We start from the raw sequence: 12,194 nt of genomic DNA, 5'->3' as shown, positions 1-12,194 counted from the left end.
ACAACTTTTTTATAATTCATTGGAGTAGTAAAGCTCTGTGACATTTGCTGTAGTACAAAGCATACATATGGAAAGGAATGCAAGTAAATATTAATACTTGCATGTTTGCTCATTGAGCATAAAGTTTAGAAATATGAACTGTGTTCTCTGAATAGTTTGAATAGATGAGTATTGATTTCTGATGAGAGATTTTATCTGATACTAATGAAACCCGGTAATGATATTGATTTTAGATACCAATATTTCTGTATAGATTATTGACAGGCTGTTCGATACAATGAATGGACGCAATCCTCGTGCCAAAGGATTCAAAGCTCCCTTGGGTTCTTTGAATTGGATTGAGAGGAAAGCATTTTTGTCAAGAGCCAGGGAGTACTTGCTCTCTTTGGTAACAAGAGATGGAACACCGCTTCACCGATCTAAGAGGTCTATTAAAATAGTGGTTGCTAAATTCATGACATGAGTTCAGTTACACTCTATTCCCTTATACATCGCGTTCCTAAGATGATCAGTTGTTCTCTTATACATCGTGTTCCTAAGATGATCAGTTGTTCTCTTATACATCGCGTTCCTAAGATGATCAGTTGTTCTCTTATACATCGTGTTCCTAAGATGATCAGTTGTTCTCTTATACATCGCGTTCCTAAGATGATCAGTTGTTCTCTTAAGGCGGGCGTACACGGTGCGATTTTTGCTGTCGTACGAACTCGCAGACGATTTTTTTTTCTCGGGAGAAATCCTGTGGACATCGTGGATGCTCGTATGGTCGCGGCTTGCACCGTGTGAGAGGAAATACGAGACGAGCCGAGCACGTTAAGAGCACCTCCCGACCTTACGATCATTTTTAAACATGTTTAAAAAGTTCGGGGAGTCGGCCCGATTTTTACCAGCAAATTGCTATCCCCTATAGCCAAATCATGCACAAGCACGTCACATACGCTCAATCTATATGACTATTAGCTCAGTGGCTGCCACATACTGCGTTCACACACACACACACACACACACACACACACACTCTTTCTCTCTCACGTGCACTCTTCTCTCTCCCTCTGGTTGTTTCGGTTAAAAGGAATGGCTTTTCTCTGCTTTTCAACAAATCATTTTCACACCTTTTTTCTTTATTTTTTGTATCTGAAGCTATAGCAGCAACGTTGAAAGCTCCGGTGTCTGTGTTACATGAAAACTCGTGTGATCGCGGAAGGCTCGCGGTGCAAACAGTCGTGCCGTGTACCAGCTGATTTGATGCGATGATCAAATTAAATGACTCGTAGCGTATGCAATATCTCACGACCTTCCGAGTGTCCGAATTCGCACAGTGTACGCCCGCCTTTATACATCGTGTTCCTAAGATGATCAGTTGTTCTCTTATACATCGCGTTCCTAAGATGATCAGTTGTTCTCTTATACATCGCGTTCCTAAGATGATCAGTTGTTCTCTTATACATCGCGTTCCTAAGATGATCAGTTGTTCTCTTATACATCGCGTTCCTAAGATGATCAGTTGTTCTCTTATACATCGCGTTCCTAAGATGATCAGTTGTTCTCTTATACATCGCTTTCCTAAGATGATCAGTTGTTCTCTTATACATCGCGTTCCTAAGATGATCAGTTGTTCTCTTATACATCGCATTCCTAAGATGATCAGTTGTTCTCTTATACATCGCGTTCCTAAGATGATCAGTTGTTCTCTTATACATCGCTTTCCTAAGATGATCAGTTGTTCTCTTATACATCGCGTTCCTAAGATGATCAGTTGTTCTCTTATACATCGCTTTCCTAAGATGATCAGTTGTTCTCTTATACATCGCGTTCCTAAGATGATCAGTTGTTCTCTTATACATCGCGTTCCTAAGATGCTAACTGCTTCCGTTTTGTTTGTGCCTGAATTGTCTTTTTTTTATTGGTGTGTTTTTCAGGTCAAAGATGCTTTTAAATGGTTGCACATCAACTTTATGTAGGTGTCAAAAAGATGGTATGTAACTATGTATGTTGATATGATGTTCTCTTGTTTAAAAGTTTTTATGCAGTTTTGTTTCTGTTGGAATTACCTTGTATTCAGTGTGTTTCAGGTACTAGATGTTTCTAAATGGTATGTATTACACAACATCAAGCACATGTAGGATTGGTCAAAATGGTAGGTATTGGTAGGTATTGTATGTGTTGTTTTGCAATTACATTGTTCCAAGATATTGTTCCATTGTCTTCAAGTTCTCCCAGTTCTGCAATTACATATTTCCAAGATATTGTTCCATTGTCTAAAAGCTCTCTCAGTTCTGCAATTACATATTTCCAAGATATTGTTCCATTGCTCATCCCATTCCTAATATATCCTCCCTGGTAGCTGTTTCACATGGTGGTTTCTTGGGGTGTCTTCTTTCGTCATGTTCAGAGTAATAAAACTTTTTATTTTGCAGGTACTTGTTGATCATTGGATTTGTCATCAATATCGACACGTTGATGCTGATGATTCCTGAACTGCTCCAAGTTCAGCGGTATGTGCTCACCTATAGGTTCAGCCAGGATCACTTGGAGCTCCTATTTAATTCAATCAGAGCATCAGGTAGGGGTTGTTGTTCTTTTTATTACAGTAAATTCTGAAAATATACCTAATTAATATCTCTGTCTTGTGAGTAATGTATGTATTGTGTCCCTGTTTGCCATACAAGGCGGCTGGAATAACAATCCATCGGCATGCCATTTCCAGGCCATCTTCCGCCGTCTGATGGTTCGGTGTGGTGTCTCACCTGGTGAGACAGGCAATGTGGCAGCACAAGATCACACTGTGTCCCTGTCTGCTGTGGAGATGTCCTCTGCTGAAACTGCTGAAGAGTACCCATCTCCATTCGCCAACATTTCAGCCCTTGTGTGTGACCACAGTTATCTCCCCACTCGGTTTGGTGGTCTGGTGGAAAATGCTCTGGTCTACATAGCAGGGTTTGTAGTCCGGCAGATTCTTCGAAAGCTGTCCTGTGATGTGTGCCGTGCAAGCTTGGTCAGAGATGCTAGACCAGCATCATTTGACAAGAGCTACCACCTTCTAGCCCTGAAAAACAATGGAGGCTTAGTGATTCCATCACAAGTTACAGTGAAGGTGTGATTCTAATGGAATTTAATGGAGCTGGCGACCGGTCCAAGATGGTGACTCCACGGCTCGACCGTGCCAATAGGCAGTAGCGTTCGATGGGGCGTCTATCTATATGATTTCTATGGTTTCGTTGGCTGTTTGTAAAACCGCTGTTTTTTTCAACATCGCGTCATATTACGTCACGACAGGGAGTCGTCTGCCAAGCTCTGCATTGGCTCAGTGCAGAATAGGTTGGTATTCTGTAGTAATCAGTGTATTTTCGGTAGTTTTTCTATTTAAATTTATCATTGTCATGGAAAATGATTGTGTCTAGCCTGTCAGGACAATGAGTCCACAGGTTTTCTTTAAAAAAAAAATTAGAAAAGCTGCATTGTGGCATTTTGTGCAGGTGAAGAGACGGTACTTCACTTCTGCATCTGCTTTGACACACGCGGTGGTGTGTGTGTGTGTGTGTTCACTTTACACCGCGGATTATCAGAGATATGATGAAGTTTAACATTACAATACTCATGTAGTTAAAGGATAATATTAAATGAATAAATACTCACACGCAATGCTTTTTAGTTATTGTTTTTACATTAATCAATTTCAACATTGATTAATACAAAGTATAGGCTACATAAACACAAATGCATAGTCTCACACTTTAAAAAAAAAAAGTCAGGAATTATGTGCTGAAAATGTATATTTTATTCAAGCGTATATACATCGTTCACTCAAATACCTACTCAAAACGTCATACATCCCCACACTATCGACGGTGAATCGGCACAAAATAAACCCATAACAAAGAATGAGTGAATAAAGGATCACAATAACACGTTATACTGTCTGTGGCTCGGCCGCGGCGGAGTGTGACGGCCGGTCGCGGATCCGTCAGACAATCAGCTCGGAGAAACCGCGTGAACTGAGCACCGTAACTGAGGCGATCCGGACGAACACACACGAGCGTTTGCGTTAAACGGAGACTGGAGACTCAAAACAGAGACTCAATGTTGCTGCTAGCTTTAGATAGAAAACATTACTTGTGTGCAAATGATTTGTTGAAAAGCATAGAACAGCAGCCTTTTCAACAGAAACAACCAGAGAGGGAGTGAGAGCGCACGTGCGTATGTATGTGTGTGTGTGTCATGGTGTGTGTGTGTGTAAAAAGACACTGTAAGGCCGGGGACACACTGCAAGCGTGTCGTGAGCGTCTCGGGTGCGTGGCGTGTCCGTTTTTATTTCGGCTCCCATGTTAACCGATTAGACCTTGCACACTGCCTGCGTCATACGTGCATGCTTCAAATAGGAGAGACGCCTATTTTTTCACGCGACACGCTAGCGTGTTGGAAGCGTTTCCAGTCAAAATAGAATAGGAAAAGGTGTTTTTATTTGACACAAAAACATATTAATAAAGGACATTTTCATGTTTGAAAGTCTCTAGGTTAACATAAATGCAGATACTGTAATAATAAAAAACAACATAATTATCCATTTTAAAATATTAAACCTGTAAACACAGAATGAAATATTCTGTAGCATATTTTGGCTTTCCAAACCTCTCTCCCTATATGGGTCATTCCTAGCATTCGGTGCCATTTGAGTCCCCATGACATAATGTGGTATATTTTGAGTAAAAATGGGCTAATAATTGTATTTAAAGGCTTATCTTACACAGTTAATCCCCCTTTACCATAGAACACAATAATATGTACCCAAGATTAATGAATAAAAAATAATTACTCTGATAAGTATGCAAGTATGCTAAATTGCCATGTCCCCAAGTAAGTTTGTCTAACTTTAGCCACAAATATAACTAATAAAAATCAAACAAATTCCAATTTTTTTAATATGATTGTATATTATTATTTATAATATTCCTCACCAATCTATATTTTTTGTAATTAAATCATTTTTAATGCTTAAAATCTTTAAAATATGTTGTGTATCCTGAACTGAATGTCCCCCCTGTTACTCTGATGGAAAATCCATCTGAACACACCCCTTGACTGTTCCTCTAATGACATGACTCTCAGGAAGTAGAATACATTTTGGCGGCAAACCATCCACAAGAAACAAAGTAAGTCTCTCTCCTTAATTTACTCTTTTTTCAATGTATTAGAACGATTTGTGTGGTAAAGCATAACATGTCCACCCTGTTATGCTTATTTATAGTGGAAACTGATAATTGATTGTAATTTTGAAAATATAGTTAATAAACATGTTAAAAATCTTCCTCAGTGATCACTGTGCACTAGCTTGTTGTTCATCACATAAGTAGCAATGGCTAACTTTAGCATAAAATGTCCCTCCTGTTACTGTCCACCCTGTTACTGTTTTGCACAGTAACAGGGTGGACATATTGTAACAGGGTGGACATAATACCTAGATAAATAAGTGTTTATATAATTTATTTAGGGGCCAAGCACCGAAGGTGCGGAGGCACCTATTGAAATTGTTAGTGTTCCTATTATTATTATTCTGCTTCTTCTTCTTCTTCTTCTTCTTTTTCTTTTTCTTCCGCCATAGGAGTCTCTGGCAGCCCATAGAACCGTATGGTAAAAAGTTGTGAAATTTGGCACACTCATAGAGGCCAGTCTGAGCTGTCACTATAGCAAATTTGGTGCCTCTAACTCAATCCCTCTAGCGCCACCACCTGTCCAAAGTTTCACTCATATTTATGCTTATAACTTTTGACCCCTAAGGGCTAGAAACAAAATTCTTTTTTCATCGGATTCCTTGGCTCAAGCCGATTCGATTTCACCCTATGATGTCATTTTCCGGTATGCAAATTTTCCCGCCATTTTGAATTTTCTGAAAAACCTACTTTTTCGAACTCCTCCTAGGCCGTTGCTCCGATTTTCACGAAAATTGAAACAGATCATCTTCAGAGCATGTTGACAAAAAGTTATGGAATTCAAGTTGATTCGTCCAATCGTTTCCAATAAACGCACAAACAAATTTTACGTGGAGGTTGCAAAAACACACTAAAGGCTATATCTCCGCAACGCTTTATCGTATTCAAACCAACCTTGGTACATGTCATCACAAGCATGACTTGAAGCAACATGCAGCGTTTCGGCGCAGCGCCACCTACCTGTCCGGAGATACGAAAAATGCCTATTTTGGCTTATAACTTCTGAACCGTTTATCCAAAAATCATAAAATTGGTCTCATTAGATTCAGGGCGTCATGCCGAGTCGACTGATATCCAATTTTACCATGTCGGCCATTTTGGATGTCGGCCATTTTGAATTATGTGCAAAAATGCTGTATTTTATGAACGCATGAACAGATTGTTATGAAACTTGGTATGGGTCATCACCACGATGCCCTGAAGTAGCCTGAGAAGTTTCGAAACAGCGCCACCTAGTGGAGAATTTTTTTTTTCAAACGCTTATAACTTTGGGTGTGGTTGACATATTTTGATGGGAGTGTGTTTTTTGGTCTCCTGAATCCTTGCCGACTCCAACGATACCAGACTTGCCAGGTTTCGGCATATGGTTTGCGCAGAGTTGTAATTTAGTGCTTAAAAAACATTTGCTGATATCTTCGAAACCGCTAGTCCGATCGAGACGAAACCAGCCTCAGAAGTTCGGAAACATAGGTCGATAGCTATACGCTAATGCCCAAATCTCAAAATATTGATAGTAAGGGGTAGTAAAATCCAATCAAAGTCAGGTGTCAGTCCTTTTTTACGTGTTTTTTCATATAAATGTCTATAACTCCAAAACAAAATGAGATATTTTCACCAAACTTGACACACATATGTATGGGCTCACTATGAGGACACATAAAAAAATTGGTGGGATTGTGCCTCTTGGTGGCGCTATAATAAAACAAAACATGAAATTCCCATTGACTTCAATGCAGTATTATGGTTTAAAATGCTAATGCTATAATTTAAGAATGCATTAGCGTATCGTTACAAAACTCGGTATGTGTCTTCCGCTCCATGTCCTGAAGATACTCAAAAAGTTTCGGGGTAGCGCCACCTTGTGGTCAAAAGTTGTAATAAAATGTACAGAAATGCGAATAACTTTTGATTAAATTAACCCATTGTAATGAAACTGGTCATAATACAGTCAATGGCTCATGCCGAGAACATGGATACCAATTGTGCCATATTTTGCAAACCTATCTGTCCTCCGTCTTGTTATTTGTTAAAAACCTACTTTTTCAAACTCATCCTAGACCGTTTGTCCGATTTTCACCAAAATTGATCCGTATCGTCTTCAGACCATGCTGACAAATAGTTATGGATTTCGGATTGATAGACAAAACAGTTTTCATATACCACTGCAACAGAGTTGAGCCATGATGCAAAAATTACTCTTGAGGCTGTATCTCTGCAATGCTTTGACATATTGACACCAAACTTTGCATGTGTCATTGTCATCTCAATCTGACTAAACCACATCAGTTTCGTAACAGTGACACCTATTGGTCGAAAGTGATAAACCATTAAACCATTATTATTGACTGTATTTAAAATTTGACTGCTATTTTGCCTAAAATCAACTTAATAGGTCCTTAATGGCTCATTGTTGCAGTTGGCTTGAGACTTCCAGCCATGCTGGCATGTCTTGTCTTCTTCTTTGCGCTTGGCCCCGATAATGGCTGCTTGCAGCTATATTTAGGGGCCAAGCACCGAAGGTGCGGAGGCACCTATTGAAATTGTTAGTGTTCCTATTATTAGGGGCCAAGCACCGAAGGTGCGGAGGCACCTATTGAAATCGTTAGTGTTCCTATTATTAGGGGCCAAGCACCGAAGGTGCGGAGGCACCTATTGAAATCGTTAGTGTTCCTATTATTATTATTCTGCTTCTTCTTCTTCTTCTTCTTTTTCTTCCGCCATAGGAGTCTCTGGCAGCCCATAGAACCGTATGGTAAAAAGTTGTGAAATTTGGCACACTCATAGAGGCCAGTCTGAGCTGTCACTATAGCAAATTTGGTGCCTCTAACTCAATCCCTCTAGCGCCACCACCTGTCCAAAGTTTCACTCATATTTATGCTTATAACTTTTGACCCCTAAGGGCTAGAAACAAAATTCTTTTTTCATCGGATTCCTTGGCTCAAGCCGATTCGATTTCACCCTATGATGTCATTTTCCGGTATGCAAATTTTCCCGCCATTTTGAATTTTCTGAAAAACCTACTTTTTCGAACTCCTCCTAGGCCGTTGCTCCGATTTTCACGAAAATTGAAACAGATCATCTTCAGAGCATGTTGACAAAAAGTTATGGAATTCAAGTTGATTCGTCCAATCGTTTTCAATAAACGCACAAACAAATTTTACGTGGAGGTTGCAAAAACACACTAAAGGCTATATCTCCACAACGCTTTATCGTATTCAAACCAAACTTGGTACATGTCATCACAAGCATGACCTGAAGCAACATGCAGCGTTTCGGCGCAGCGCCACCTACCGGTCCGGAGATACGAAAAATGCATATTTTGGCTTATAACTTCTGAACCGTTTATCCAAAAATCATAAAATTGGTCTCATTAGATTCAGGGCGTCATGCCGAGTCGACTGATATCCAATTTTACCATGTCGGCCATTTTGGATGTCGGCCATTTTGAATTATGTGCAAAAATGCTGTATTTTATGAACGCATGAACGGATTGTTACGAAACTTGGTATGGGTCATCACCACGATGCCCTGAAGTAGCCTGAGAAGTTTCGAAACAGCGCCACCTAGTGGAGAATTTTTTTTTTCAAACGCTTATAACTTTGGGTGTGGTTGACATATTTTGATGGGAGTGTGTTTTTTGGTCTCCTGAATCCTTGCCGACTCCAACGATACCAGACTTGCCAGGTTTCGGCATATGGTTTGCGCAGAGTTGTAATTTAGTGCTTAAAAAACATTTGCTGATATCTTCGAAACCGCTAGTCCGATCGAGACGAAACCAGCCTCAGAAGTTCGGAAACATAGGTCGATAGCTATACGCTAATGCCCAAATCTCAAAATATTGATAGTAAGGGGTAGTAAAATCCAATCAAAGTCAGGTGTCAGTCATTTTTTACGTGTTTTTTCATATAAATGTCTATAACTCCAAAACAAAATGAGATATTTTCACCAAACTTGACACACATATGTATGGGCTCACTATGAGGACACATAAAAAAATTGGTGGGATTGTGCCTCTTGGTGGCGCTATAATAAAACAAAACATGAAATTCCCATTGACTTCAATGCAGTATTATGGTTTAAAATGCTAATGCTATAATTTAAGAATGCATTAGCGTATCGTTACAAAACTCGGTATGTGTCTTCCGCTCCATGTCCTGAAGATACTCAAAAAGTTTCGGGGTAGCGCCACCTTGTGGTCAAAAGTTGTAATAAAATGTACAGAAATGCGAATAACTTTTGATTAAATTAACCCATTGTAATGAAACTGGTCATAATACAGTCAATGGCTCATGCCGAGAACATGGATACCAATTGTGCCATATTTTGCAAACCTATCTGTCCTCCGTTTTGTTATTTGTTAAAAACCTACTTTTTCAAACTCATCCTAGACCGTTTGTCCGATTTTCACCAAAATTGATCCGTATCGTCTTCAGACCATGCTGACAAATAGTTATGGATTTCGGATTGATAGACAAAACAGTTTTCATATACCACTGCAACAGAGTTGAGCCATGATGCAAAAATTACTCTTGAGGCTGTATCTCTGCAATGCTTTGACATATTGACACCAAACTTTGCATGTGTCATTGTCATCTCAATCTGACTAAACCACATCAGTTTCGTAACAGTGACACCTATTGGTCGAAAGTGATAAACCATTAAACCATTATTATTGACTGTATTTAAAATTTGACTGCTATTTTGCCTAAAATCAACTTAATAGGTCCTTAATGGCTCATTGTTGCAGTTGGCTTGAGACTTCCAGCCATGCTGGCATGTCTTGTCTTCTTCTTTGCGCTTGGCCCCGATAATGGCTGCTTGCAGCTATATTTATTATTCTGCTTCTTCTTCTTCTTCTTCTTTTTCTTCCGCCATAGGAGTCTCTGGCAGCCCATAGAACCGTATGGTAAAAAGTTGTGAAATTTGGCACACTCATAGAGGCCAGTCTGAGCTGTCACTATAGCAAATTTGGTGCCTCTAACTCAATCCCTCTAGCGCCACCACCTGTCCAAAGTTTCACTCATATTTATGCTTATAACTTTTGACCCCTAAGGGCTAGAAACAAAATTCTTTTTTCATCGGATTCCTTGGCTCAAGCCGATTCGATTTCACCCTATGATGTCATTTTCCGGTATGCAAATTTTCCCGCCATTTTGAATTTTCTGAAAAACCTACTTTTTCGAACTCCTCCTAGGCCGTTGCTCCGATTTTCACGAAAATTGAAACAGATCATCTTCAGAGCATGTTGACAAAAAGTTATGGAATTCAAGTTGATTCGTCCAATCGTTTTCAATAAACGCACAAACAAATTTTACGTGGAGGTTGCAAAAACACACTAAAGGCTATATCTCCACAACGCTTTATCGTATTCAAACCAAACTTGGTACATGTCATCACAAGCATGACCTGAAGCAACATGCAGCGTTTCGGCGCAGCGCCACCTACTGGTCCGGAGATACGAAAAATGCATATTTTGGCTTATAACTTCTGAACCGTTTATCCAAAAATCATAAAATTGGTCTCATTAGATTCAGGGCGTCATGCCGAGTCGACTGATATCCAATTTTACCATGTCGGCCATTTTGGATGTCGGCCATTTTGAATTATGTGCAAAAATGCTGTATTTTATGAACGCATGAACGGATTGTTACGAAACTTGGTATGGGTCATCACCACGATGCCCTGAAGTAGCCTGAGAAGTTTCGAAACAGCGCCACCTAGTGGAGAATTTTTTTTTTCAAACGCTTATAACTTTGGGTGTGGTTGACATATTTTGATGGGAGTGTGTTTTTTGGTCTCCTGAATCCTTGCCGACTCCAACGATACCAGACTTGCCAGGTTTCGGCATATGGTTTGCGCAGAGTTGTAATTTAGTGCTTAAAAAACATTTGCTGATATCTTCGAAACCGCTAGTCCGATCGAGACGAAACCAGCCTCAGAAGTTCGGAAACATAGGTCGATAGCTACACGCTAATGCCCAAATCTCAAAATATTGATAGTAAGGGGTAGTAAAATCCAATCAAAGTCAGGTGTCAGTCCTTTTTTACGTGTTTTTTCATATAAATGTCTATAACTCCAAAACAAAATGAGATATTTTCACCAAACTTGACACACATATGTATGGGCTCACTATGAGGACACATAAAAAAATTGGTGGGATTGTGCCTCTTGGTGGCGCTATAATAAAACAAAACATGAAATTCCCATTGACTTCAATGCAGTATTATGGTTTAAAATGCTAATGCTATAATTTAAGAATGCATTAGCGTATCGTTACAAAACTCGGTATGTGTCTTCCGCTCCATGTCCTGAAGATACTCAAAAAGTTTCGGGGTAGCGCCACCTTGTGGTCAAAAGTTGTAATAAAATGTACAGAAATGCGAATAACTTTTGATTAAATTAACCCATTGTAATGAAACTGGTCATAATACAGTCAATGGCTCATGCCGAGAACATGGATACCAATTGTGCCATATTTTGCAAACCTATCTGTCCTCCGTCTTGTTATTTGTTAAAAACCTACTTTTTCAAACTCATCCTAGACCGTTTGTCCGATTTTCACCAAAATTGATCCGTATCGTCTTCAGACCATGCTGACAAATAGTTATGGATTTCGGATTGATAGACAAAACAGTTTTCATATACCACTGCAACAGAGTTGAGCCATGATGCAAAAATTACTCTTGAGGCTGTATCTCTGCAATGCTTTGACATATTGACACCAAACTTTGCATGTGTCATTGTCATCTCAATCTGACTAAACCACATCAGTTTCGTAACAGTGACACCTATTGGTCGAAAGTGATAAACCATTAAACCATTATTATTGACTGTATTTAAAATTTTACTGCTATTTTGCCTAAAATCAACTTAATAGGTCCTTAATGGCTCATTGTTGCAGTTGGCTTGAGACTTCCAGCCATGCTGGCATGTCTTGTCTTCTTCTTTGCGCTTGGCCCCGATAATGGCTGCTTGCAGCTATATTTA

Source organism: Pseudorasbora parva, chromosome 5 (assembly GCF_024679245.1).
Source record: "Pseudorasbora parva isolate DD20220531a chromosome 5, ASM2467924v1, whole genome shotgun sequence".
Classification (NCBI taxonomy): Eukaryota; Metazoa; Chordata; class Actinopteri; order Cypriniformes; family Gobionidae; genus Pseudorasbora; species Pseudorasbora parva.
Note: the sequence above shows the minus strand (reverse complement) of the source record.